The sequence below is a fragment of the Watersipora subatra genome, chromosome 8, assembly GCF_963576615.1.
Source record: "Watersipora subatra chromosome 8, tzWatSuba1.1, whole genome shotgun sequence".
Classification (NCBI taxonomy): domain Eukaryota; kingdom Metazoa; phylum Bryozoa; class Gymnolaemata; order Cheilostomatida; family Watersiporidae; genus Watersipora; species Watersipora subatra.
The window spans coordinates 36743886-36771170 of NC_088715.1; the positions used below are offsets into that span (position 1 = coordinate 36743886).

Below are 27285 nucleotides of genomic sequence, written 5' to 3' on the forward strand. Positions count from 1 at the left end.
ATATTTAAATCATATAGTAAATTTATACAACCGAATAATTATTCTTATAATTAAATCTTGAAACAATTTTATAAATCTTTAAGAAAATATCATCGTCATTCTTTTACTTTTACTGCTTTCGACATCAGTTGCAATACCCAAGTACTCATCAAAAGTGTCTAAAATGTCAAAGTTATCATTAACCACGGCAAAAAAGAATTGATTACATTTGTCGGACGCGATTATTCAGTAATTCCTGTTTAGCGTAGCAACGGTTTTAAGTGGGTTTTTCCAAATGTTGGAGACTTTGTTGCTGCGAGCCTGATGAATCCGATGCTGCGAGGTTATAATATAACTTCGCAGCATCAGAGTCTGGACCTCTGCTAAGATGTTATCTTAGCAGAAAAGATCTGGGCAAGGGCCTCAAAAATATACAGCCGACAGTGAAAAAAACAGAACATGAAAGCCTATGCAGCATCCATAGCCAAGTTACTAGATGAATATCACTCAGTAACTGTGACAACCCCCTGACAGGACATTCTCAACCGACGTCCTTTTGGGCTGGCCAATACGACGGGCTTCTGACTAGACACTGCAGTAATTTCTTTTGCCGATAAAACGGATCGTGGCCTTAATGCAAGCAATAGTTGACCCTACTGCTGCAGTCCACAGCCGCTTCCCTGATTATGTATGTAGCATTTCACTGAAGCAATCCCGGCGAATGAGGCCCTGGTCTCTACATTTCCAGCGTTGGAGTTGCTTCCTTTCGGCCGACCTTTCTCATCCTGCAGTAGCTGAACCGGTTTTGTCAACTGCCACACTAGCGAGGCAAGCTTTGGTATTCGGGACAGCTTTTGGGACAGTTTGATCCTGGGCCACTGCAGTCCATTTCTTAGCTGCTTCCTCCACGGTCATGACATCTGCTGAAAGACTGCCCTCTGGCCTGACCTGGAGTAACTCTGTTCCTGCCCAAACAGCGTTATCATCACCAGTAGATGTCGCGAGAAGCCGGCATGGTTTCCAGCTGTAAGCCGGCATGGCCAGCTGCAAAACAGCTCCGGAGACATGTTGGCTCTGTATGGAGCCCGCAGTTCACTGTCGGACACCCAAACTAACCATTCCAGTTGGCAGGTGTGCTCCTAGAGAGTAGTGGCTGTGGCTCGCTTCAGTGTGTTTAGCTTACACCTAGCTTGACTAGGGGAGAGACCGAACTGGGCTCGAAGCACATCATAGACAGCTTCCACGAGGCCAGCTTGTCCGCAGTCTTTAGGCCTTTTCATTTAAGTCCTCCCAGACGTGTAAGAAACAGGCCTCTTTTGTTTAAGCATTAGCTACAGCTACCTTCTGAAACCGGCTGATAAAGTAGTTTACGTCTCAAGTTTTTGAGTACCAAGAGGCCTTCACCTGATGGACTGGGGCCTGTGCCCGGGGTGCCATCGCCAGTCATTCCAGGACCTCTTCCAAACCGGTTATTTCTTCGGTCCACACCCCTGCAGCGTCGGCCATTCATTATTTAAACAGAAAAACTTGCCGAGCTCCAGGAGGCGCTGCTCATGCATCACGGCTTGCCAAGTTCAAAGAAACATTTTTCCCCTACTAGAAAAGCTCACCAAACACCGGGGCGACATTGCTCACGCAACACGGCTTACAGGATTGAGAGAAAATCTTTTCCACTGTAAAAAGCTCAAACTATGGAGCGATGCTCCTGCAAAACAGCCTACCGAGTTCAGGGAAATCTTTTTCCGCTACCAACTAGAAAAGTTCAAACAGCAGGGTGGCGGTTGCTCACACAACATGGCCTATCGAACTCAGGGAAATCTTTTTCCACTACTAAAAAGTGCCTGCCAACCACCGAGGAGGGGAAAGAAATATTGCTGTCTCCAGCATATAGCCCGCCGAGAATCAGGAATGCTCATGCTTTTTAAACCGATAATCTTTAAATGATTCTTGTGGAACCAGGATTCTCAATCCCACTGCTGCCACCAGCATTTATGAAACTGCTGGTTCTTGTTACCTTTCACAAGACTGTCAAAGAACAACACTGCGTATTAGGTGGCAATGAGATATAGACTTAATAAATAAATATGTACATATGCATGCATGATAAGCAAGGACCATACAAGCAAAGAGCGTGTGCACTACGACTCAGATTTTCAAACGATTTCTCCATTTCCTCGAATTGTTTTCTTAAACGGGTGTCCTCCCAGTTTCTTTTATCAGTCCCTAGGTAGCCCGAATCTCTCCCGGTAGCCGAGCAGGTCTCGGTCCCTCTTAGGCTCGGTTCTGCAACCATGGTGGCTAAGAAGCTTATTATTATTACAACCATGGTCTCTACGCTCTGCCATTAAATATGGGTGTGTAGATATATGGGTATACGTATTTGTGTATATGAATCTCAAAGATGGTCTGTCTGTAGTTCGGTTTGTCCAGCTATGGCTATTAGAATCTTGGAATTAAAAGCCCGCTTTTTGTTGGGTTCACACCCACTACCAACGCAATCGAAGGGTGGTAATCCAATTGTCTAATATATTGCCGATATCGTATGGCGAGATATACAATATCATATGGTGGACTGAACAAGATTGTTGTAACTTAATACAGCATATAGAAAGGAGTTAGAACAATTTTGCGCTCAGCCCTCGATATACACATATCACATATATACAGTTTCCGCCATGAATTAAAGTGCAATTTTCAGGCATAGTTGTTATCACTCTTGAAAAAAGTGAATCAAATTTGGTATCTGTTAAACCTCATTTGTTGGGGTATATCTCTACTACTTGCAGAAGATTTCTATTGGTTGTACTAACAATGGATATTACATAATAGTTGCCTAATGGTTATTTGCATAACATAAAGTTGGCCTAATTTAGTCTTAACATAGATTGTGGAAAAAATTGTGATAAATGGTGATGGCAATAGTGTTGCCTCAACCTTTGTTGGTAACCTGTCTGTTAGCTTACTTGGGTTATGTGCAATCACTAGCAGTGCTTGTAATATTGCTTACTTTCTGTTTACAGTACTGTACTCCTGTATGTTGAGTGGACCTTACATTATAAAGAGCTAAAACAAACAATCTAAATTCTTCAATCAACAACTCGCAACGAAACATAACATGGATGAACAAGATGGAGAAACACCAATGAAGAATTATCAAACTAATACGATCTAATTTCGCCAGCTTACCCTCCCCCCTCCCCTACTAAGTGGCACTGATACCACTGATTCTGAAGTTGAAGCTGTACCCACAAAGCCTAACCAGTCAGCAAAAAAAAGTGTTGACTTTCTGGTTCCAAAACCCACACAAGATGGCTCTGATCTCTCCGACCAATGGAGCAGTTTTAAAGAAGAATTTGATTTTTTCCTCACTGCTGCTGAGAAATCAAATTCTGAAAACAAAATTAAAGTAGCAATCATGCTCAGATGCATAGGACATTGTGGTGTAGACATCTTTAAATCTTTCACTTTCAAAGGTGAGCAATCCAAAGAAGTCTATGCTGATGTAGTCGCCAAGTTTGATGCCTTCGGCAACCGTGGATCGAACTAATTGGTCGTGCGGCATCAACTTCTACCAAACAGGGTGTCCTGAGCATTGATGAATATGTCACAGCATTACACAAAGTGGCAAGAGAATGCAAGCTTGAAGCAATGTATGATGATTTTATGCTCCAAGCACTGTTGCTGGACATAAGTGATGATCAACTCAGAGGAAAATTGTTTGATGACGCTGGTGGTGAGCCAGGATTGAGCTTGGAACAAGCCATCAAGAAATTCAGAGTAGCAGAGAATTCGAAAAACGATATGGCAGTCATAAAATCAGATGAATCTGTTCAAGTTGTTCGACCTAAGAGTAAAAATTCTGAGCAGAACCAGGCAACTTTTACCCAAGTTGATGGAGAATCCGCTTTAAGGTTTGCGCGCAAGAAAGTGAACAAAAGTCTTTGTGGCAAATGTGGTTTATCACATCTCCCCCTCCAAAAAAAATGTCCGGCTTTTGAAGAACAATGTCACAACTGCCACAGGTATAATCACTATAAATCTCAATGCATATCTAAGAAGAGTGTGGAGATAGTCGAAGAAGAGAATGCCGATTCAGATGATTTTCTTTTATGTGTCTAAATAGTTCATAAAAACAGAAAGCTTATGTCAAGCATGAGGTCACTTTTTGGTGAGAGTCGCAAACAAGTCAATTTTCAGCTAGATACAGGAGCATCCTGCAATATTCTCAAGTTCTCAGATTACTCTGATCTTGGTAAACCCAGGCTCGACAACAATCGCTCTAAGCTTCATCAGTTTGATGGTTCCATGACAACAGCACTAGGTGGCTGCAAGATACAGGTAGAAGGAACAGATCTCTACTTTCTAGTTTATAAAAAACCAAATCACAGTCTTCTGTCTCTAGATGCATCTTTGAAATTTGGTCTGATCTCAGTCAAAGAGGAATGGGTTAATTTTAGTGAGTAGTAGCAATCTGCAAGATATTCTGGGCAGTTACGAAAACGTATTCACTGGTATTGGATGCCTGCTAGGCGAGTAAAAGATTGAACTGGATGAATCTGTTGTACCGCGCCAGTGCCACAATCGAAAAACTCCGCTGTCAATGGTCCATGACTTGAAGGAATAATTAAACTAATACACCTAGAAAGGAATTTTTGCCCCTGTTGATTATCCAACTGCCTGGATAAGTAGCAATGTCTCTGTCCGCAAACCCAGAGGTACTTGGACCCTGAGAGTCTGCATGGACCCTTCTAATCTCAATAAGGCCATACAGCGCAATTAATCTCCTAGGCCGACCCTGGAGGATGTGCTCAGTGAGCGTGACGGGGCTAAAGTTTTCTCACTTTGTGACGCTAAAGATGGCTTCCTTCAGATCAAACTGAGTGATCTTTCGAGGGACCTTACCACATTCTGGACACGCTTCGGAAAATACAAGTGGATGAGAAAGCCATTTGGTTTTTCTTCGAGCCCCGATGAATTGCAAAGAAGGCTCTCAGATGCACTTGGTGGTCTCAAGGGAGTCACTGTGGTTGCAGATGATATACTCGGAATTGGGAAAGGATTCACTCATGATGAAGCAATGCAGGACCACAACGCCAACCTCGATAAACTGCTGACAAGAGCAAGGAGAGTGAATCTGAAGCTTAACAAAAAAAAAGTAGATTCCACCTAGATGAGTTACCATATATTGACCACATTATTACAGCTGACGGTGTAAAACCTGATCAGATGAAAATCAGAGCGATCAAAGACATTGAGGCCTTTAGCAACAGCAAAGGAGTACGTCGATTTCTGGGCCATGTAATCTATTTAGCCAAGTTCATTCCCAACTGCTCAGTGGAATGTGAGCCTCTGAGACGGATGGTTGGAGTGAAAAACACTGAATTCGGGTGGGGAGTAGATCAAACCAGAGCTTTCGATCGAATAAGGCGTCTTATCATAAATCCTCCCGACTGAAGTACTTTCGAGTCAATGAACCGTTGGTCGTTCAGACAGATGCAAGTACTGATGTGCTAGGAGCTGTTCTCCTGCAAGACGGTCAACCTGCATGTTACGGCTCGAGAAGTTTATCGGCAAGTGAGAAAAATTACGCGTCTATTGAGCGAGTTACTGGCCATCGTGTATGGAATGCAAAGGTTCGACCACTGTGTTCGGTAATCCAGATGTGACAGTGCATACCGACCACAGTCGGTTGGAACAGATCTTCACGAAACCCCTAAAAAGGGCACCAAAGAGGCTTCAGTCTATGCTACTGGCTCTTCAGAGATATCCCATGAAAGTACTTTACAAACCAGGTGTGGAGCAAGTCACTGCAGATATGCTATCAAGAGCTCCTGTTGACGAGGCAGACACAACAGGGGTACCAGATGAACAGATCTTCACAGTTAACCAACTGAGGACCTTCATGTTAGATCTGACAGTACAAAACCTCAAAAGAGATCTCCCTGTGTGTGAAACTACATATCAACATATTAAACAGAACACCATGGATGATCTAACACTAAGCATGCTACAATCAATGATCACGTCAGGATGGCCAGCCAGGCCAACAGATGTTCCGGAACCACCGAAAGAATACTATGCATTCAGAGATGAACCGGCCATGCTTGATGGGGTCATTTACAAAGGTCAAGGTTGGTTATTCCAGCTCATTCTAGATCAATTATCTTGGAAAAACTGCATACCGGCGATCAAGGAACGGCTGCCACAGTGCGGAGAGCCAGAGCTGCAGTATTCTGACCCAAGATGCCTGAAGACATCCGTAGAAGAACAGAGCAATGTGACACATGTGCTCTTGACGCTCCCAGCCAGCCTACTGAGACTATTCATAGTCACGATATCCCAGACTAGGGCAAAGGGCAAGTCGCAAAGGCAAAGAATACCTGATATTAGTTGACTACTTTTCGGACTTTTTTGAATGTGAGCCACTGATCAACCAACAGTCTGCCACAGTCAAGCTGTGCAAAAAGACTTCCGCTCGTTTTGACATACCAAATCAGATACACTTGGACAATGGTTCAAAATTCACATCATCAGAGTTTTCTAAACTCAGCCAGGAATGGGGATTCACACACACAACCTCTTCGCCAGGACACCAGCAGTGTAACAGCAAAGCTGAAGTAGCAGTGAAGATTATGAAACGAATAGTGCAATGAGCTGAAGACCCATACTTAGCACTCCTGGAGTACTGAAACACTCCCAGAGTGGGTATGACCACATCCCCCGCTCAGAGAATGCTTGGAGATGCTACGCGATCAATATTGCCGACAGGAAACTGCTATCGGAAGGTTGATGTGCTACATCAAAAACTCAAGCGAAAAGAGGCTACCCAACACTCTTACAACAAAACCGCAATAGATTTACCACCTCTGAGCATTGAATGTCCAATTCTCCTTAGAGATGTGCAATTAAAGAAGACAAAATCGCAGCAAGGAAAGATCATTGAACAACTTCATGTGCGCAAGATTATGCGAGACAGATGTGTTTTTAACTAATTCGCACCCGACGAATTTCTAGGCAATTAGCCCCAGAAACCGCCAATTTTTCAGATAATTGTCGTAATTCAAATTACTACTACAGGAGACAGACTTGAGATAATTTATTCAATCAAATTTCAAAAGAACCAACCAAGTCTCTTCTTTCAAAATATATTACATAAATATAGACACCTTTTATCCCTTTTATGTAGATTCGTGCCTCAAAGAAAGTAGTTTCAGGAAATTTCCAATTTTGAAAAAATTGTCATTTGCTGAAACAAAGTTAGATTGACTGAAATTACTCATTTATTACAGACAATACATATTTATGATTATTATTTATACATATGCAGTTAGTCATGAACATGAAAATCATGAAACTCTAACTTCGAACGTTTCCTCACGAGCATCATCCTTCAAAATAAAAATCATCGCAAATCTATATGCCAATATAACTCAAAACATGAAAATGCTTCAAATAATAAAAATATGTTCAATAACTCTGTTCTTGACTTTTCAGACTTCATAGACAGCTTTAAGAATCAATATGATCCTATCGAAACTGAAAGATAACGTTAGTCCGACTACGGCTGGCAGCGTGAAGAGTGCATTTTTATTCGAGTATAACGATTCAAATTGTGAAAATTAAAAATTGATAAAAACGTGAAACAATAAAAGATAATGTTTGCTCTATGCAATATTTTCTTGTTTTACCACTTTTGAATCTGCATATTTACTTCTGGAGTTGAACAAAAATTATCATGAACGATAAAATTTCAAGTTGGCATGATGATTTCCGGTTTTGGTAGAAACTGAGATTGGTGTACTAATTTGGTTATAACTTTTGTCAGAGACGTCATAGAGGCATATTTTAAAGTTTGTCTGATTGACCAGAAATTTTTCTTTATAACTAATCAAAATTATTCTTTTATAATTGAAAAATAACGATGCAAGGAGTTGGCAAATTTCAAACGCGCGTTAACTCGCGTTGGGTGCATAGCAACGTTATAAATATGCGAGTTAACTCACGCCTGGGTGCGAATGAGTTAAACGACTCTTCAGATTCTTGAAAAGATTTAATCTTTTCTCTTTATCTACATGTAGATGTTATCTTTTACCCCATTTAAATATTATTTTACATTTTTAACACTAACAAACATTAACACAAATTACAGGTTCAGATTGTGGCTCGGCCGCTTCAGGCCCCACTTTTGATCCTGCAAATTGTTTGATCTTTGAAAACTTGAACATTTTTAAAAAATCATAAGTTATAATCATGACTTTTAGACAAAACACTAGATCTAGTTCACAGTCCAGTGCAACTGGTAATGCTGGTAACAGAAAGGGTAGTGCTGTTAATTGTGGACAGTGCAATATTCAACTCAAAAATCAAGTTGATAGTTCGATTCTCTGTGACACTTGTGAGAAGTGGTATCATTTGAAATGTGTTGATTTAATTAGGGAGGCAGCTTTTATATCGCACCTTGAGGCCAAGGGTGTCAGATAGAATTGTAAGGACATTAATGGATTGATTTCTTTTAGGCCTGTTCAACAATCTGCTCAACTAGATAGGATTGAAAAAAGTGTGGACCAGATAAAATCTATGGTCTCAAAAGACTTAGAACCTAAATTTGAAGCCATGCAAAAAACCTATGCAATGGCAGTCAAGAACCTAGAGAGAAACTTTACAGTCCTCTAGACTACAACTTTACAAGTTTCTCTACAGCACCGAAGAAGGTTCTGTAGAGAAACTCTACAGCATCTTTTTTGGTGCTGCCTAAGTCTATAAAACAGACAGAACAAGACCAAAATGAAATTAGAGATAGGAACATGATAATTTTTGGAGTGGAAGAGGGTAGCACAAAACAAGAGACTGTTGATAAAGTTAAAAAGATCATGCAAGATTGCCATCTTACAACTAGAGTCAAAAAACAAAATCTCTTCAGACTCAGAAAATTAGAAAATATCAAGACCAATGACTAGGGTGCCAAAGTTCCTCAACCTCTGAAACAGTGCACAGAATCAAGAGAACAAAAATGGAATACTCTCAAATGAATAAATGGGTTAAAACTCCAAGGTGTCTTCGCTAAGCCGAACCTCAACAAAGAGGAGAGGGGGGCGGACTTTCAGTTACGAACAGAGGTAAAGAAATTGAGAGAGGAGAACCCAGGAGAAGTGCACAAAATTATCAGAAACAAAATAAAGAAAATGGACCCATAGCCCACAAATTATCGATAGCAAATGTTCATTCAGTGAAAGGGAAGATTTTGGAATTAAATGCTCTAGCAGCTAATTTTTTTTGTCTTACTGAGACCCATTCGGATGCTTCAGTCAACAAAGGAGAGGTGTTTGACTCTAGATTTTTTATATTTACAGAAATGATCAGAACTTGTGTGTTGGAGGTGTTTTGGTTGCAGTTTCAAATAAGTTTTTTTCATTCGGCATTGAATCTTGACTTAGAGGACTTCTCGATCTTTCCGCTAGAGATTGTGGTTGTTTTCATTCCTAAACAGAAATCAGTAAATACTGACATGGTACTAGTTTGCGTATATATCCCACCTATTAATTCACACTTTGCTATGAATCCATTGTTCAACATGTTGTCAATGCTTACGCAAAAGTATCGGGATGCCAAGATATATATCACAGGAGATTTTAACATGCCCGACATTGACTGGGCGAAAGGAACTGTTAAAAGAAGCAGCAATAGAAAGAACCTACATAAAATTTTATCAATTGTTTCAAAGAATTTGGTTTCCATCAACTAATTTCCAATTCAACTCACATTGGAAGTAACACACTTGATTTGATATTTGTGAATTCTGATCAAGGCGAAATTTTCCCTTCTGTAATAAATCCAGGGTTGAGTGACCAGTATATGATTGAGATAGATCTTAGCTCTCGCTCTAAACCAGTAGATACAAAAAGAGCGCCACAGACCGTCAAGTTGTATAAAAATGCGGATACAGGTAAGATCGCAGTGGCTTTAGAACACACGGAGAAACAAATCAGAGACTTATTTGATAAGGAAGAAGGTATTGACAAAGTGTGAGATACATTCACACATAGTATGCACACAATCATAGAAAGGCATGTCCCGACAATCACAATCAGACCTAGAAAAGATGGGGAACCTTACTGGTTCAATAACAATGCCAGAAAGCTAGTCATTAAACAAAGGCAAATGTACAACAAATACAAGAAATCATGGAAAGAACTCCATTTCCAGCAATATAAACTGTTTAGGAGAAATTCCAAGAAGGCATGTCGGAAATTACACAATGACTATCTCAACAATCGTCTTTTTGGTCCTATGGCCAAAGGAGACAGCAAGTGTTTTTATCGTTTTTTTAAAAGCCAAGTTGGGTAAATCTAACAATATTAAATTCTTAAAGGTTGACTTGCAACAAAATTCACATTACAGTTATCTGGTATTAAAAGATCACCACGTCTTACTATGTTGTGCTGTAGATGCAAAATATGTGGATATGTGATTACAAGCTCTTAAAAGCTCAAAAACGAACTGTTAATCGCAGCCACACGAGACCGCCGTAGTTTGGATTCTCTTTCCAAAACGGCTCAAATGTGACGTAGCTGTGGTAGATGGTTTCTGTTTACACTTTCATGCAACCTTATTCGTCGAAATACGTTCGCAAATATATTTCACGCATTCAATAAAACCATGTCTATTGTTTTTACGCGTCTGTTTTATCGTCTATGTAATGCTGTCACTTTTAGCAGTGATATCTTATAAATTACTGTAAAAATTTGTTTAATTTTTCAGCCTTACGTTGAAGGAGTACATATCATTGTCTGATAACCATGACAAGCCTGTTGGTCACCTGTGAATCACAGGGTTGGGTAATTGATTTTAGTTCAAATAGATCTATTTGCAAATTCAAATACCAATTACTATATTTATTTGATTTGGTATTGAGAATTTCCAGTATTTGGTATTTTGTTTGGTATTTGGTTTTTAGATTTCTCAGTATTTGGTATTTGATTTTGTATTTGATTTTGAAATTTCCCAGTATTACTATTTGATTTGGTATCTAGTTTCGAGAATTTTTAGTAATTGGTATTTTATTTGATATTTGATCCTGAGATTTCCCAGTATTACTATTTTTTTTGATATTTGGTTCTGTGACTTCCTAGTATTTACTATTTGATTTGGTATTTGGTTTGGAGAATTTTTAGTATAAATTGGTATTTTCTTTGATATTGGTTCTGTGACTTCCTAGTATTTACTATTTGATTTGGTTTGGAGAATTTTTAGTAATTGGTGTTTTATTTGATATTTTTGTTCTGAGATAGCCCAGTATTTAGAATTTCATTTGGTATTTGGTTCTGAAGTTATAAATACTTGCTAATTTATTTGGTAATGTTCGGTATAATTGAGATTGTCCAGTATCTGGAATTTGCTTTGGTATCATAATTTGGTTTATAATTGGCCATTATTTTTTTTGGTATTTTGGTTAATTATTTGGTATGAATATTTTCTAGTATTTGGTGTTTGATATTTGTTAATATTTTGCATTCTGATCATCAATTTTGATTTCGGTTGGTGTTTATTGTATATTAATGACATATAACTTACTTTGACATCGACATTACGATTGTATGCGGATGACGCATTACTACACTGCCCGATTACTAGTTCATTTTCTGTGGAACATTTTCAGAAGAACTTATATAGTCTGGATAGATGGACAAGTGAATGGCAAATGTGTTTTAATACTTCTAAGTGTTCAATAATTATTTTTGGAAATACCAAAGCTGTTAATATCCAAGATTTAAAATATAGATTAAACAATGCAGTTTTAAACACTGTAAACAGTATCAAATATTTAGGAATTACAATAACAAATTATTTTAATTGATTTGAGCATATAGTTAAAAAACATTCCGAGACTGTTCAGACTCTCGGCATGCTCAGACGAAATATCTCATCAGCACCACCCACAGAGTTATCTCCCCCTAGAGTGATAACTACACGAGGGTTTCCGGTGCCAACAAGGAGCGTTTAGGCCACGCCCCTTTTTTGTGCTAGTCAGTCGTAGTGATTGACTAGATCAATAACATCAGCCATGAAAAGGGTTAAACAAGGATCATGCATTTCCAGTTAAGATAGTAATTAATGTTCATATTAAAGAAATGATGATTATAGTTTATTACTCTAATATATGCTTATTATTTAAAGCAATTCAATACCTACCAGGGATCGCTAAACATATTATGGAAATGTTTACTTTTCCATATCCATTTCCATAAACATATTTCCATAATTTTAGGGAAAGGGGTATGGAAATTTTATTTTAGAAATATGGAAATGGTATGGAAATAATATGAAAATAAATTATGGAAATGCTATGGAAATGGAAATAATATGGAAATGAAGTAGGGAAATGTAATGGAAATAATATGGAAACAAATTATGGAAATACTATGGAGATGAAGTAGGGAAATGTTATGGAAATGAATTATGGAAATGGAATTAATATGGAAATGAATTATGCAAATGCTATGGAAATGGAAATAATATGGAAATGAATTATGGAAATGTTATAGAAATGGAAATAATATGGAAATGAATTATGGAAATGTTATGGAAATTGAATTAATATGGAAATAAATTATTGAAATTTTATGGAAATAGAAATAATATGAAAATGAATTATGGAAATGGAAATTGTGACATACATGCAATCCCTGATTCCTACATGACTTGCGAAGGCACTGAATAGATAGTGTTAAGTAAGTGAGTTAATGCAATCAGTTACTCATAGATAAGATAGATAGTCATACTGGGGTTGTATTACATTAGTGTGATGGGAAGCTAATTGACTGCCATCAACTGTGAGCTGTACTACCCGAGTTATAAAAAAGTCTTTGGACAGAAAATTTATTTTTATATAACATTTATTTACCATTCTAACTTTTAAACTTCATAACATGAGAAAATATTTTTAAGCAGTTTAAAAGAATTAAGAGGAAAAAGAAAACAACTGTAAAGGTTTTCAAGCTTTTTCAAACAACTACAACTTTTAAATTTCGTATCATGAAAGAAGTGTTTTGTTGAAATACATGTAAATTAGGAAGAAAAATAAAACTGTAAATGTGTTTAAATGTAAAATAATTAGCAAGTAATGGCTAAATATAATCTGTTTAGCTGTGATTACAATGAAAAATTATTTAATAAATAAGGTAATAAAAAAGTCTATTTTATTTTCATATAATTATAATTTGGTATAATTAAGTATAATTTATTTTTATTTAACATATTTAACATTTGCCACTTTAACTTTCAAACTACATATTATGAGAAGTGTTTTGTGTAATTGAAATAAATGGAGAGAAGAGAGAAAACAGAAACAACTGTAAATGTTTTCAAGCTTTTTCAAACAACTACAACTTTAAAATTTCATATCATGAAAGAAGTTTTTCGTTGAAATGAATTAGGAAAAAAATGAAACTGCAAATGTGTTTAAATGTGAAATAATTAGTAAGTAATGGCTAAATATAATCTGTTTAGCTATGATTACAATAAAAAAATGATTTAATAAATAAAGTAATAAAAAGTCTATTTTATTTTTAAATAATTATAATTTAGTATATTTAAGTATAATTTACTTTTATTTCACATATAACAACATTTGCCACTCTAACTTTCAAACTTTTTGCTTGCTTACATCAAGCAAGGATGACCACTAACTAGTGGACATCTTTTCAAGCTAGTCTATGCATTTGATTGATATGTATTGAAATCTAATATTACATGCAAGGGCTGTTTGTGGACTGTGGTGTCAATGAATCACTCTATCACCATACAATGTCAATACTTTCAGTGGATGGCAGTCGATTAGCTTCCCATCACACCAATGTAATACAACCCCAGTATGACTATCTATCTTATCTATGAGTAACTCACTAACTCACTGTACTTACACTATCTATTCAGTGCCTTTGCAAGGCATGTAGGTATTGAATTGCTTTAAATAATAAGCATATATTAGAGTAATAAACTATAGTCATCATTTCTTTAATATGAGCAATAATTACTATCTTAACTGTGGAAATTCATGATCATTTTCTTGGCTGATGTTATTGTTCTGTCAATCACTACGATTGACTAGCACAAAAAAGGGGCGTGGCCTAAACGCTCCTTGTTGGCACCGGAAACGCTCGTGTTGTTGAAGGCACAGTTATCACTCTAGGGGGAGATAACTCTATGGCACCACCTACGTAAAATCAAATTAATTGCATATAAGACTTTATGGCGACCAAAAACGGTGTTTGCTTTTGAGGTATGGGACCCGAGCAAAAAGAAATATGTACAATTACTTGACATGGTCCAGAACAAGGCAACGCATTTTATAAGTAATTTGAGGGGAAGGAAGGGAGTCACACAAGAAAAAGGACAGTTGGGCCTTGTGACTTTGGAAGAATATAGACAGGTCCAAAGGGTTAAAACTTTACATACTATTATAAAATCAACTGACTCATCTTTGTTGAAGGAATTAAACGATTTTATTGACACTTGTTTTAAGGATGATCGTCCACAAACACGGGCCAAATCCAAGAGACAAGCTTTGGCTATTTCTAGTAACCGTGATAAATTTTTTTATAGTTTTATACCGAGAACCACTCGCGACTTTAGAATTTAACCATTTTTTACCAATTGATTCTGATGGTCTCTCCTTCTGCCCGGGGGCATCTAGATGCTCTACTTTAACATGAACATGAAATATCTGATTGCTCATACATGGTTGCCAATAAGCAAACAGACCAAGCAGTGAGGTGTAATCGTGTAGATCTCCAACCCAATGAAGAAGCTGATGTAAGTTTTGCAACCATCAATCAGTACAATGCAGCTGCTTTGAACCGTACTATCTCGGATCTCAACCCAGCCATCAATGCCGCCGATTTCAGAACTGAAAATGTTCTTTCTGATCATAATATGGCCAACGTACCAGTTACCAGTGACAATACAAAGGGTGCTGCAAACGAGAGTTCTCCCAGACCTAAAGGGAGACGATGCAGACAGCCGAAAACTCCGACCAAGTTTAAAGACGTTGTGTTGTACAAGTAGATAACTATGCCTATGCGCACTTTGACTTTGGTTGAGCTTGTTGGAACATGTATACCATTTGTACAATCTTAGACTCAATATTCTTTCTTGTCTTTTTGCCGAAGGACACTCATTTTCAAGTTAAGTAAAAGGGATGTTGACAACCTGTTTATTAGCCTACTTGGGTTATGTGCAATCACTAGCAGTGCTTGTAATATTGTTTATGTTCTGTTTACAGTACTGTACTCCTGTATGTTGAATGGATCTTAAATTATAAAAAGCTAAAACAAACAATCAAAAAAATCAGAGTAGCAGAGAATTCAAAGAACGTTATGGCAGACATAGTCAGATGAATCTGTTCAAGTTGTTCGACCTAGGAAAAACCATTCTAAGCAGAACAATCCCAATTCTTCAATCACAACTCACAATGAACTATCATAAGCAAACAACATTTTTTGCCTTGGTTTACTTTGCGTCATCATTAAAAAATTGTCATTGAAACTCAAGAATATACTCGGCGATATTTTATTATTGCATCTTAGTTTTGAAAACATTTCTGATCTTCTCAAGCTATATATCGGAAGTCCCCGATGCTTTCGGTAACGATTCAAAGTAGATAGCATTTAATTAATAAAAAATATAAGTGCTCATAACAACAAAATTATTTGTTGCAAAGGTAGGCCGAAATTACTTTCTCAAAGTCATGCACGTCTGATCAACATACTAAATGATAAGAATAATAGAACATTTTGGTAGATAAACTGTGAAACTAGGAATCAGTCTTGCAACTATTGGTCACCTTAAAAGCGGAGGTTTTAAAACAAATGACTAATTTTAATTCAAAAAATGGAATTCAAGTGAGTGAAACTAAGTTAAGGCACTTACTCGCATACCCGCTCAACCTTGCACTCGCTAACGCCGTTGAAGCGACTGAAAACGAAACCGAGTCGAAGGTTGACTCGCTGCGTTTTTGTCACCGTCTGCACGGAAAGATTATAGGTGACAGGTCTATGTTCCGCACGCCCTATGTTCCGCAAGGCACAATGTTCAGCACTTTTCCGCAAAATTGGCTGAAATTTCTAAAAAGGACAGACAACTTCGAATGCAATTATTGCTGTTTAAATTAAACCGTCGTTGCGAAATCACACCGTTGGGAACATACAAACCGCTCTGCTGAACTTGAAAGATCTTGAAAATAAAAAGATCTGACAAATGAACGTTCACTAAAAATTAGTAGCAATAGTACACAAATTATTAAACTACAAATTCTACTGTCATACTATGGTGCCTTACAGTAGCTTACATCCATTCTTACATAAACTTGTTTATTATATCCTTGCGGGGCTGTATATCATTGGTGAGAAACATCAGCAGTATTGATGTGCTATGGCGAATCATCATTTATTTTTACGTCCGCAACGTCTAGACAGCAATAAATATACTGATTTCAAATCGCTACGATTGAGTCGTAGCGATTTGCGGAACATGGGCCTTGCGGAATATAGGGCTGTTCCCAGATTTTAAGATCGTAAAATTGAGGTTATAGCCAGTTGAACCAGAAAATACATTTTAGCTATTGCATTTATTACTTTCGTAGCTACATCTGCAGTCCGCTTACCTGCGTATAGCTAACCTACCATAGAGCGCTTACCTACCGCAGTAAAGCGCGTGGGCGTTACTGCCAAAAGCCTGATCCGCACATACCGCATATTAGGAAGGCTAACTTTATTCTCAAAAACTTCATTGTAATATAGGTAGCTGTTTGTTGTGGAAGTTAGCGTTGAGTAGGCACTTGTAAGTAGGTTCTGCATAAAGGTTTTGTTGCACTGAAAAAGTAATAGCTCTCTTGCACGACTGTAAATGACGTAAGCAACAGGCCTGCCAAACCTGGAGTGGGAAAAGGAGTGAGAGTCCATTTTGGGGGCAATGCAAACGCGAGGATTTGATTAGTGTGGTAAATTTTCGTAACGTATAAAACACCACAGCGAAAGATAATATAATTCCATATGGCTACTTGAAGATTGAGACCCAAAAAAACAAGTTTGCTTTGGTAAAAGAGGCAATTGCGTGACACGGGTGTGAGATGCGTGAGGCATCGGCATACCTGCCAACTCTCACGCATTGAGCGTGAGACTCACGCCATCACCCCAAAGAAAAAATGAAAATGCGTGAGATTTTTGCCCCAATTTCCACAATTTTATATATTCAGTACTATCATTGATACATCAATTGCCCCATAACCAAATCTCACGCATTGCCCCACTCTTAGGTTGGCAGGCCTGGGCATCGGGCAATTGCGTGTTTCTCACGCCCAATGAGTGAGAGTTGGAGATACAGTCCCAACATCGACAAGTCCGAACCTAGACAAGTCCCAATCTCGACAAAGGTTGGTCCGAATCTAGACAAAGGCTGGTCTGAATATCGACAAAGGCAGGTTAGGAAAAATTGGCCAGGAAACCCTTTTTACAATTGTTTTCGATGCATGTACGTGTATATGTCTCACAGGGAGCTGCAACAACGCAAATACCAACATACTTCGTTTTGATGTCAGGAAGAAAGAAGGCAAGCATAAATATAAAGCTCACAATTGGACGCAGAAATTGTGAAAAACTTGAAAAACCATTTTGTGGTATTAAAGAAAGAATGCATGACTTCAAAATAATTGAACTTATTTTATTATTGAACCTATTATATTAATCAGTATGGTTAATATTGTACGGTGTTTGTGACCAACTCGTTTCGAGATTGTGACCAACTCGTTTCGAGATTGGGACCAACCGTTGTCGATATACAAACTCGTCGAGCTTCAACCCGTCAAGGTTCAGACTATAATCCGTGAGAGTTGGCAGGCGTGATAAGCAATGTCACTGGTTGCTCAGTGTGGCTTTCATTATTCAAGCTCTGTAAGCATGAAAAAGCGGAAAACAACGAAGTACAGATCCATGCAATCAAGCATAATGCTAAAATTAATTTACAATTTTAAGTACCTAAACAGTTGCACTTGTAAATGCAAGAATGTTAATTATGTAAGCAACCAGCGTGCAGAGTTTAGTCATTTTTACCGGGCTGTTCTTTACAGTGATGTAAAAGGTAGTTCTTTGCTTTGTTGTTCACAGGTTCTTTGCTATTTTTCAATAGGCATCTCCCTCTATATTGAAGTAAAATCAGGGCAACCCGCGAACCCGGCCAAGCAGGAACTGATGCTTGGTTATAAACGCTTAGGCACCTCCAATTTAACTATACTTTCGTCACTGCTGGCGTAAAAGCCATTAATACTGACTCACTATCACACAGCCGCTAGCAGACTGTGGATATACCAACGCAACCCCGACAAGGGCTGATAAATCAGACTCTGTATAACAGCCGATAGCAGACTGTGTATAGACTAGCAAGCCAAGCTATCTAAGTTACAAAAAAGATGTGTTTTACATGAATTAGTTTATTGTGATATCATAGTGTGTCTCATCATACTAGCCAAGTCTCAACTGCTCCTCAAATGCAAAAACAACTGTTTATTCAAGCGAGCAGAAGCAAACACAACATATGATTGGTGGTTACAAGTAGTTGAAATTTGCAGGTCAAAATGGCATTTTTTTTTTTTTAAAAACACGCTATTTACAAGTAAATACATAATATAAAAATTTTGCTACATTTTTGTAATACATTAATTAATATAGGAAAAGAGTTAATCATAAAACAAAGAACCAACAAATATTCTTTCTTGAAGTTCAGAGGATTTTCTGCTTGTAAGTCCAATATGGCGGGTGTCTTATAATTCCTAAAGCGGGCGGATTTTAGCTTGCATTTATTCCGTTCTTCGTTAGCCGTTGGAATTTGAATTCTTTAGTTAGATAAATAAGCCCCAATTGACTCACTAGTGTAGTTTTAGCCTTTGCTCCCATCCTTTTTTGGCCCTTTTCGGTGTCACCGATATTTAACGAGGGTTTGCCCTTTCGCCTAAGTGGTAGGTTTTTTTCGTAAATTTTACGCAAATTTACTGCATTCCATTTTTGCATTCTGTCCTAGAATGGACTAGTTAGGTGTATTCACTCGCCATCGGTTGAGCCAATATTTGTCTATGTGCGACACTATCTGCTTTCGTCTCGTAGGTTGTCTGGTAGGATCCTGAGAGCTCGCTCTGTCAATCGATGTTGGTGTTGGATCTGGGTTTCCCACTTGTCCCATTGGAGGAATGCGGCTAGAGTGGTCCTTTTCCATTGGATTAACATCTAAACCTAACTCTTCAGATTCTTCCAAATACAGTTTGATCCACCCTTCATGTTGTACTGCCAACTTCCCATTTCGCAGCATTTTATAAGTTTGATAAGGGAGAGACTTTGCGATACGGTAAGGACTGACATATTTCAGCTAGATCTTTATTCTTTTTGTCTCCTGAGTAAAATGATTGGAGCCAAACTCGATCCCCCTTCTTAAGGTTGAAGGTTCATCGCTGGTGGTGGTGCGCACTGTTCACTGTTGTTGCCGCCGTCGCTGGCCTGCTTCTTGTAGATTAGTTTGCATATGCATGGTATATTCCGCTTTGGTAAGCATTCCTGAAGTTATGCATTCTTGTACACAGTGTGTCGGGCTATGTGGTTTCCCTTCCGCACATCATGTAATTTGTCGTTTCTTTAGTGATGCGATGTGGAAATGCCCTGACTGCCCTCATGATTTGTGGCAGTAACTCGTCCCATTCTTTGTGCTCGGTACCACTAAGGGGCGCTCGTAATGAATTTCCCAATGTGCGATTCAACATTTCGATCACTGAATTTTCTTGCGGATGATATGGGGTGGTTTTGCTTTTCTCATTTCCCCACAACTTGCACCATTCGGAGAACAAATGTGACTCGAATTCGCTTCCCCGATTGCCATGTATGACTTCAGGTATGCCAAAGTAAGAAACTCTCTCATTTAACGTTTTGGCAAGTTTCTGCCTTGCCATCTGGAATGGAAATGGCATCACACCACCTTGTAAAATGATCTGCTAACACCCAATATTTGTGTGTTTCCTCAGTTCGTTTCAGGGAATGGTCCGCACAGGTCAACAGGTACCACCTGCTAACGTCTTCCCGCGTAAATATGGTTTCTCTTTGAGCTATTTTATGTGTAACTCGTTTTGCATGTGGACATTCTTAGCAACAGGCAACAGATTGTCTCACATCACCTGTCATTCCTGGCCAGTACCAAAGTAGTTGTAACTGTTCCAGAGTCTTATTAAAACGTAAGTGAACCTGCCGGGGGACAGTTTGAATGGCACCTTTGCGTTGCGCCGAAGGACAAACAGCTAGCCATCTGCGTTGTCCTTTTACTAGGAGCATGTAACACAGTACCCCATCAGAGTTCAACTGCAATAGGTTTTGTATATCAGCTAGACACTTGGTGACCCATCTGGCCTGTTGAATTTCCAGTTCGGATCCTTTGACAACTGCATGGTAAACAGGACCAATTTCTGCATCTGTTTGTTGCTGGCTAGCTAAATCAGCTAGTTGGAGCAAGTGGATGCGCTGCTCGACCCCGTGATAAATTATGCGACTGCACTGCTGACATTCTGTGCGAATTTGTCGTTCAAGCCCATTTGCATTATTGTGTTTCAAACCTTTTCAGTGACTCAACTCAAAATCGCATTCTGATAATGTCTCAATCCAACATGTGAGCTGTCCGACTGGTGTGAGATTGCGCAGCAGCCAGGTCAAAGAGGCGTGATTGGTGCGTATTAAAAACTTTCGTCTATACAACTGGGGACGGAAACGTTTGGGCAGCCTTCAACCTACTGAACGGCTAGCAATTCCTTTTGCGTCACACAGTAGTTTGCTTCTTCAGGCTAGAACATCTTTGAATAGTAAACGATTTCTTGTTCCTTACCATCTTCTGTTTGCGACCAAACCACACCAGTACCCACTTGACTGGCATCAGTATCCAAGATGAAGGTCTTAGAATCGTCAAGATATGCCAGTATTGGTGACTGTATCAAGCGTTCTTTTGGTGTGTCAAAAGGAGTTTGACAGGCTTTTGTCCAAACACAGGATGTGTGCTTTGAGCTTAATTGATTGAGCCGCCTGGATACCTCTGAATAGTTAGCGATGAACTTTCGGTAATACCTGCAGGCTCCTAGAAAAGCTCGCACATCTCTTTTGTGTCGGGGGAGAGGCCAATCCTTTACGCATTGAACTTTGTCATCGTCTGGTTCCACACCTTGATTACTCACTATATGTCCTAGATACTTTACCCTCTGCGTGATGAGGGTGCACTTGCTAGGCTTAGAAGTTGACTTGCAACAAAATTCACATTGCAGTTATTTGGTATCAAAAGATTCACCATGTGTTACTCTGCTGTGTTGTAGGTGCAAAATATGTGAAAATGTATTTACAAGTTCTTAAAAGCTCAAGAATGAACAATTAATCACAGCCATCACAAAACCGCCGCAGATTAGAATCCCTTTCCAAAACGGCTCAAATGGGACGTAGTTGTACAATATGGATTCTGTTTACACTTTCATGCAAACTCATTCGTCTCCCATACGCCCGTTCGAGTCACAAAAGTTGCTTTTTCTTTGGCTTTTTCATCTGATTCGACTTGCCAGTAGCCACTAGTTAGGTCTAACATGCTAAACAGTTAGCTTCCGCCTAGTGCATCTAGGCTGTCATTAATGCGGGCTAGAGGGTAAGCATCCTTTATAGTTATGTCGTTTAGTCGTTGGTAATCTATACAAAATTGCCAGGTGTCATCTTTCTTTTTAACCAGGACTACAGGGCTACTCCAGACACCATGTCCTTCTCTAATCGGCCCATGCTCCTTTAGCTCCTGAACTTGTTCAATGTCATCCTCTCGCGCTGGACCCTGCCGATAAGGTTGTTGCTTGATCGAGCGTGCATTTTTGATTGTGGAAATTTCTTGTCTGGTAATACTGGTTTGGCCTACATCAAACTTTCCATTACTGAATACACTTTGATGCTTGATCAACAGAGCTTGTAGTTGTGCTTTTTCAGGAGTGCTCAGATGCTGTTCCTATTTTCCCATATTCTCATCTAAGTGCGCTGGCAAATTTTCTTGTATTCTGGAGTTAGGGCTGGTAGGCATGAGTTACACTGCTGAGCGTTTTCCTAATATCTCACCCGATTGGACGACGATGGGTTCATCGGCTGCATTCATTAAACAGAGCCGAATGTTTTGGCTTTGGGGTGTGTGCAGTGATGTTGCTACCATTAGTCCTGGTCTTTGACTTACACTTTTCACACAGGTGGGTCCTTGTGTCCAAAGCTGATTCAATCGTGCCGTAATAATTTGTTCCGACTTTGGCTGTATAATGCTTTCTCATTTAGCCTGTACCTTGGTAAAAAGTGGACGTCCATCGGTGGTGCAACGCAATATAACTTCATTTCCGCACTGTAATCCTGCATTATAAAAGTCTGTGACACTGATTATCTTCCAATAAATTCAGTCCGAGCAATACATGGTTGTCAAGATCAGCAGTCAAAAATCTATGTTTGTGTTGACTCTCCCCGAGTTTGAAATTCAACACTACCGAACCATGCAACTCAATTTTATTTCCATCTGGCAGAATACCCATACCAGCTACTGGTCTTGACAGGCTGTAGCTAGTACTTGGAAGTCTATCATAATTTGCTTTGGAAAGGACTGATTGGGTACATTCACTGTCCAACAGCATCACATGTCTTCTCCCCCCGATGTGGCTAGAAACATAATAGGCCAATGTTGTCAATCGACATATGTTGACATCTCGCTGGCCCAATTTGTCAGTTGATCCAGAAGGGTCAGGCATTAACTCTCCTGGTCAGTCTCGTTTCCCGACATTTTTGGGTTTTTTACAAAATCGAGAGATATTTTTGATCCCAATGCAGTTGTAGCAACACATATTGCTTTGGGACGATCGGACATTTCTGCGAGCATCTAGCAAACCAGCCAGTTATTTATTCTGCGATGCAGCAAGCGTCTCTTGTTTTGCAGCCAGCTGTTTACTAAGGCTGGTTTTGAGAGCACTAAACTGCTGCATCATTTCATTTTGTCTAGCCTGAAATATTTCCTTCTGTTTATTTAGTTGTTGTCGCAATTCACTAGTTTCATCAAGCTCTAAACGGCGTATACCCACATCTCATCTGTCAAGGTATAATATTTGTGTATAATATCCACTGCCTCAACCAAGGTGCTGGTTGGGTTCAACCGCAGCATCCAAGTTAACTAGGGCAAGGAAGTAACTGCGCACACTACTTCTTGTCTAGCTTGTTGATCTTGCTGACCTGGGGTCAGATCTGGCTAAGCCTTCTGTACTAGTTTTAATACTTTTTTTTGCAAATGGGTGAATTTTACATCTAGTTCGCAGTTTAAGAGTTTTTAATAATGTACTCGCTGTTTCAGTTGTTATGTCATATTGAGAGCGAAGTTTTCTATAGACATCAGTGCAGAAATCTCCTTGAACCCCACAACTGGCGGCTTCCGGGAAAGAAATTTGTAGGCGAAGTATTTTTTCCTTCTCTGGCCAGCCGTTGTGTTTGGCTACTGCTTCATAATTTTCTATACACTGATCCACATTTCCCGTACCATCAAACACTGGTGCAGGATTGGGTTGGTGAGTTACCGTCTTGTTAACCTCCACTACTTGCACTACTCCTTTCGGGTCAGTGCCACTGTCATCTGAGTCAGAATTGACACGCAGCTGTGCTTTCGTCAATATTTTCTGTCGCTTAGTCATATTTGTACTGAACGACGTTACGATTTACTGTGTCAGGAGGGCTTTTTGGCGCCTAATGTTAGGTTTGCCCATAACGGTTTGTCAAGATTGCTCTATGAAATATCCCACTGCTGCTACCCTAAGTAAAATCAGGGCAACCCCCGAACCAGGCCAAGCAAGAACTGATACTTGGTTATAGAAGCTTAGGCACCTCCAATTTAACTATACTTTCATCACTGCCGGCGTAAAAGCCATTAATACTGACGCCCTATCACACAGCCGATAGCAGACTGTGGATATACCAACGCAACCCCGACAAGAGCCGATAAATCAGACTTTATATAACAGCCGATAGCAGATTGTGTATATATCAGCGCAACTTCAACAAGATCCGAATATACAGACTCTATATATTACAGCCGAAAGCAGATTATATATATATATCAGCGCAACTCTAATAAGAGCCGATAAAGGCAGACTCTATATACATCTGATAGCAGACTGTATAAATTCTAGTGCAATCCCAACATAAGAGCTGATTATACTGACTCTATATGTTACAGCCGATAGCAGACTATATATATGTACCAGCGCAACTCTATCAAGAGCCGATAAATCAGACTCTATAACAGCCGATAGCAGACTGTGTATAGACTAGCAAGCCAAGCTGTCTAAGTTACATGTGACATCATAGTATGTCTCATCATACTAGCCAAGTCTCAACTGCTCCTCAAATGCAAAAACAACTGTTTATATAAGCGAACAGAAGCAAACACAACATATGATTAGATGTTACAAGTAGTTGAAATTTGAAGGTCAAAATGGCAGTTACTTTTCAAAAAAACACGCTATTTACAAGTAAATACATAATATAAAAATTTTGCTACATTTTTGTAATACATTAATTAATATGGGAAAAGAGCTAATAATAAAACAAAGAACCAATGAGTATTCTTTCTTGAATATCAGAGGATTTTCTGCTTGTAAGTCCAAGATAGCGGGTGTCTCATAATTCCTAAAGCGGGCGGATTTTAGCTTGCATTTATTCCGTTCTTCGTTAGCCATTGGAATTTAAATGGTATAGTTATATAAATAAGCCCTGATTTGCTCGCTAGTGTAGTTTTAGCCTTTGCTCGCGTCCTTTCTTCGGCCTTTTTCAGTCTCACCGACATTTAACGAGGAGTTGCCCTTTCACTTAAGTGGTGGAAGGTCTTTTTCGTAAATTTTACGCAAATTGACTTCAATATTCTTTTTTCACTCCCACAACACTGGATCACTGTTGCTCATGGAGAGTTTTGCGTGCTAGTCCATTGGCTTTCCATGCAAGCTGGCTTTCGTATTGCTTGGATAATCACAAAAAAGCTGGTTCTGGCGAATCAATCACAATTATTAGAAGCGCATTTGAAAATTAGTTTTATCGATATACAATCATCTTTAAATATTTGTCTTATCAATTCTAGCTTTTCTACACTGACTACATACCAGATAAACAGGAAACTTTACATAGGTTGGATATAGAGACATTAGGTTATGCATAACTAATTCGAATTTACACACAACATCAGTGTTGAATTTAGTTTGTTATCTCATTCTATTTTGACTATGTTCAGTTTGTTCAGGTTTGCCTAGTTTGTGGGAATGATTATAATTGTTTCAATTAATTTGATTATTATGAATTAATAATTATAATTACTCGTTCAGATATTAGTGGAGGCGTTAGGCTATTGTAAGCAATGCTGATATTAATCAGCAAAAGTTGCTTCTTTATTCTACAAGTGAAACAATTAAAATACATAACTAACATAATTCTAAACAATATTATAACAATATAACAATAATATGACAAAAACGTTAAAGCATCCAATTAAAGCTATACCAGTACTTGAACAATCGTCCATGTTTGCTTGTTTGGTCTGTATGGCTTCGAGTTTCGACAGTCAAGCAATAGTCATGGCAGTTCTTAGATATATAGATGCTCGGCAGTTGAGATAGTAGAGTAGAAGAGGATCATCTGACGATGGAGGAGGCTTCACAGGTAGGGAAAGGATAGAGATTTCACCGGCTGAAGGAAGAAAGAGGGAAGCTCTAGATTCGGAGGAACACGCTTTGGCAGGCAGAGGGAGATTCTGAGGCTCTTGAAAAAGAGATTAATAGATGGATGCGGCGTCGTTGAACTCTCAATACTTGGTTTTCTTCTTTTAACAAACTGTTATTGATTCGTGGCAGAGTTTTAAACGGATAGTCACATCATTTGGCTGACAGTAATTGACACAAAGACTCTCTGTGTCATCTTGGATGAAAGCGAGATTTCCAGCACTTTGTTTCTCATGTATTAATTCAGCTATATGACCTGAGTATTGAATACCTCGTACTTTGTTTAATAAGCTTGACATCTTAGTTAAACTGATTAAGCACAGCACTGCCCACTTTGTCCCAAATCAAACTGAATACCCAAAGTATTCGGCATTCAAATCTCAAATGAGGAAAATGTAAGTGGATTTATTTGGTCAAGCCTCAAGTTTTGCCTCTTTTTTGTTAGGGAATCCTAGTTACCATCATATGTGTCATCGCATGTCATGTGACTTTCAAACACTTTTTTAGTAACCTGCCTTGATATTGATAACATCTATACTAATCTAGCAAATGAAAATGTTTTGGCTTTCAAGCGTACACAACAACATCTCAACAATCATTGGACAATTAATTCACTGTTTTCGAATTTAGTCAGGGTTTGGGTATAGCTTTTACCTTGAGTGCTGAATATCATACATTCATCATCACCCTCAAATTTTGAATGCTGACACTGGCTTCAGCAGTGCTGACACTGGCTTCAGCAGTGCTGACACTGGCTTCAGCAGTGCTGACACTGGCTTCAGCAGGCTGACACTGGCTTCAGCAGTGCTGACACTGGCTTCAGCAGTGCTGACACTGGCTTCAGCAGTGCTGACACTGGCTTCAGCAGTGCTGACACTGGCTTCAGCAGTGCTGACACTGGCTTCAGCAGTGCTGAAGCCAGTGTCAGCACAGAGGCTTCACAGTGTCAGCACAGTGTCGCTATAGAGGCTTCTATAACAACTAGTTCATGCATTATGTGATTTCCCAAGTAGGCTTAAGTGATGCAGTGTTTGCAGCTTTTATGAGCAATAATAAATTAACAATATATTATCGTAATACTATTATATTAATATAATATTACAATTGATATTGTGTTGTATTTATTATATCAATATAGTGAATACAGATATTATAGCAAGAAATGCATATCATTTAAAGTTTTTGCAAGTTGTCCCAGTGACGTTTGTGTGGCAAAATTAGCCAATTCTAGCTGGCCAAAAATGTTTTTTGTTGACTTTTGTTGGGTTTCTGCTTTAATAATGCGTGGGTAACATAACCTTTTCGTAGATTTCTTCTTGTCTAAATTGCTTCGGTTTAACTCACTTTAATCAACATGAGAAAAGCAGTTGTTATCTTTTCAAGCCATGATAGAAAGATTTTCCGTTTTTGTAGCGAATGACATTCTGTGAAAACCCTTGTAGTATCTTGCCGCCGAATAGCTCTTATATTCATATACAGAGTCT

At 38.8% G+C, this 27285-nt stretch overlaps 1 protein-coding gene across 3 annotated transcripts in view; it reads right to left on the reverse strand.

The window, feature by feature from the left end:
* Nucleotides 1-15938, reverse strand: part of LOC137401562 (uncharacterized) — a 68136-nt gene extending 52198 nt beyond the window's left edge. For all 3 annotated transcript variants that reach the window (XR_010979353.1, XR_010979352.1, XM_068087984.1), the window contains exon 1: nucleotides 15907-15938. The gene's annotated coding sequence lies outside the window, so the exon portion shown is untranslated. The remainder of the gene's footprint in view (nucleotides 1-15906) is intronic.
* Nucleotides 15939-27285: the final 11347 nt, after the last annotated feature.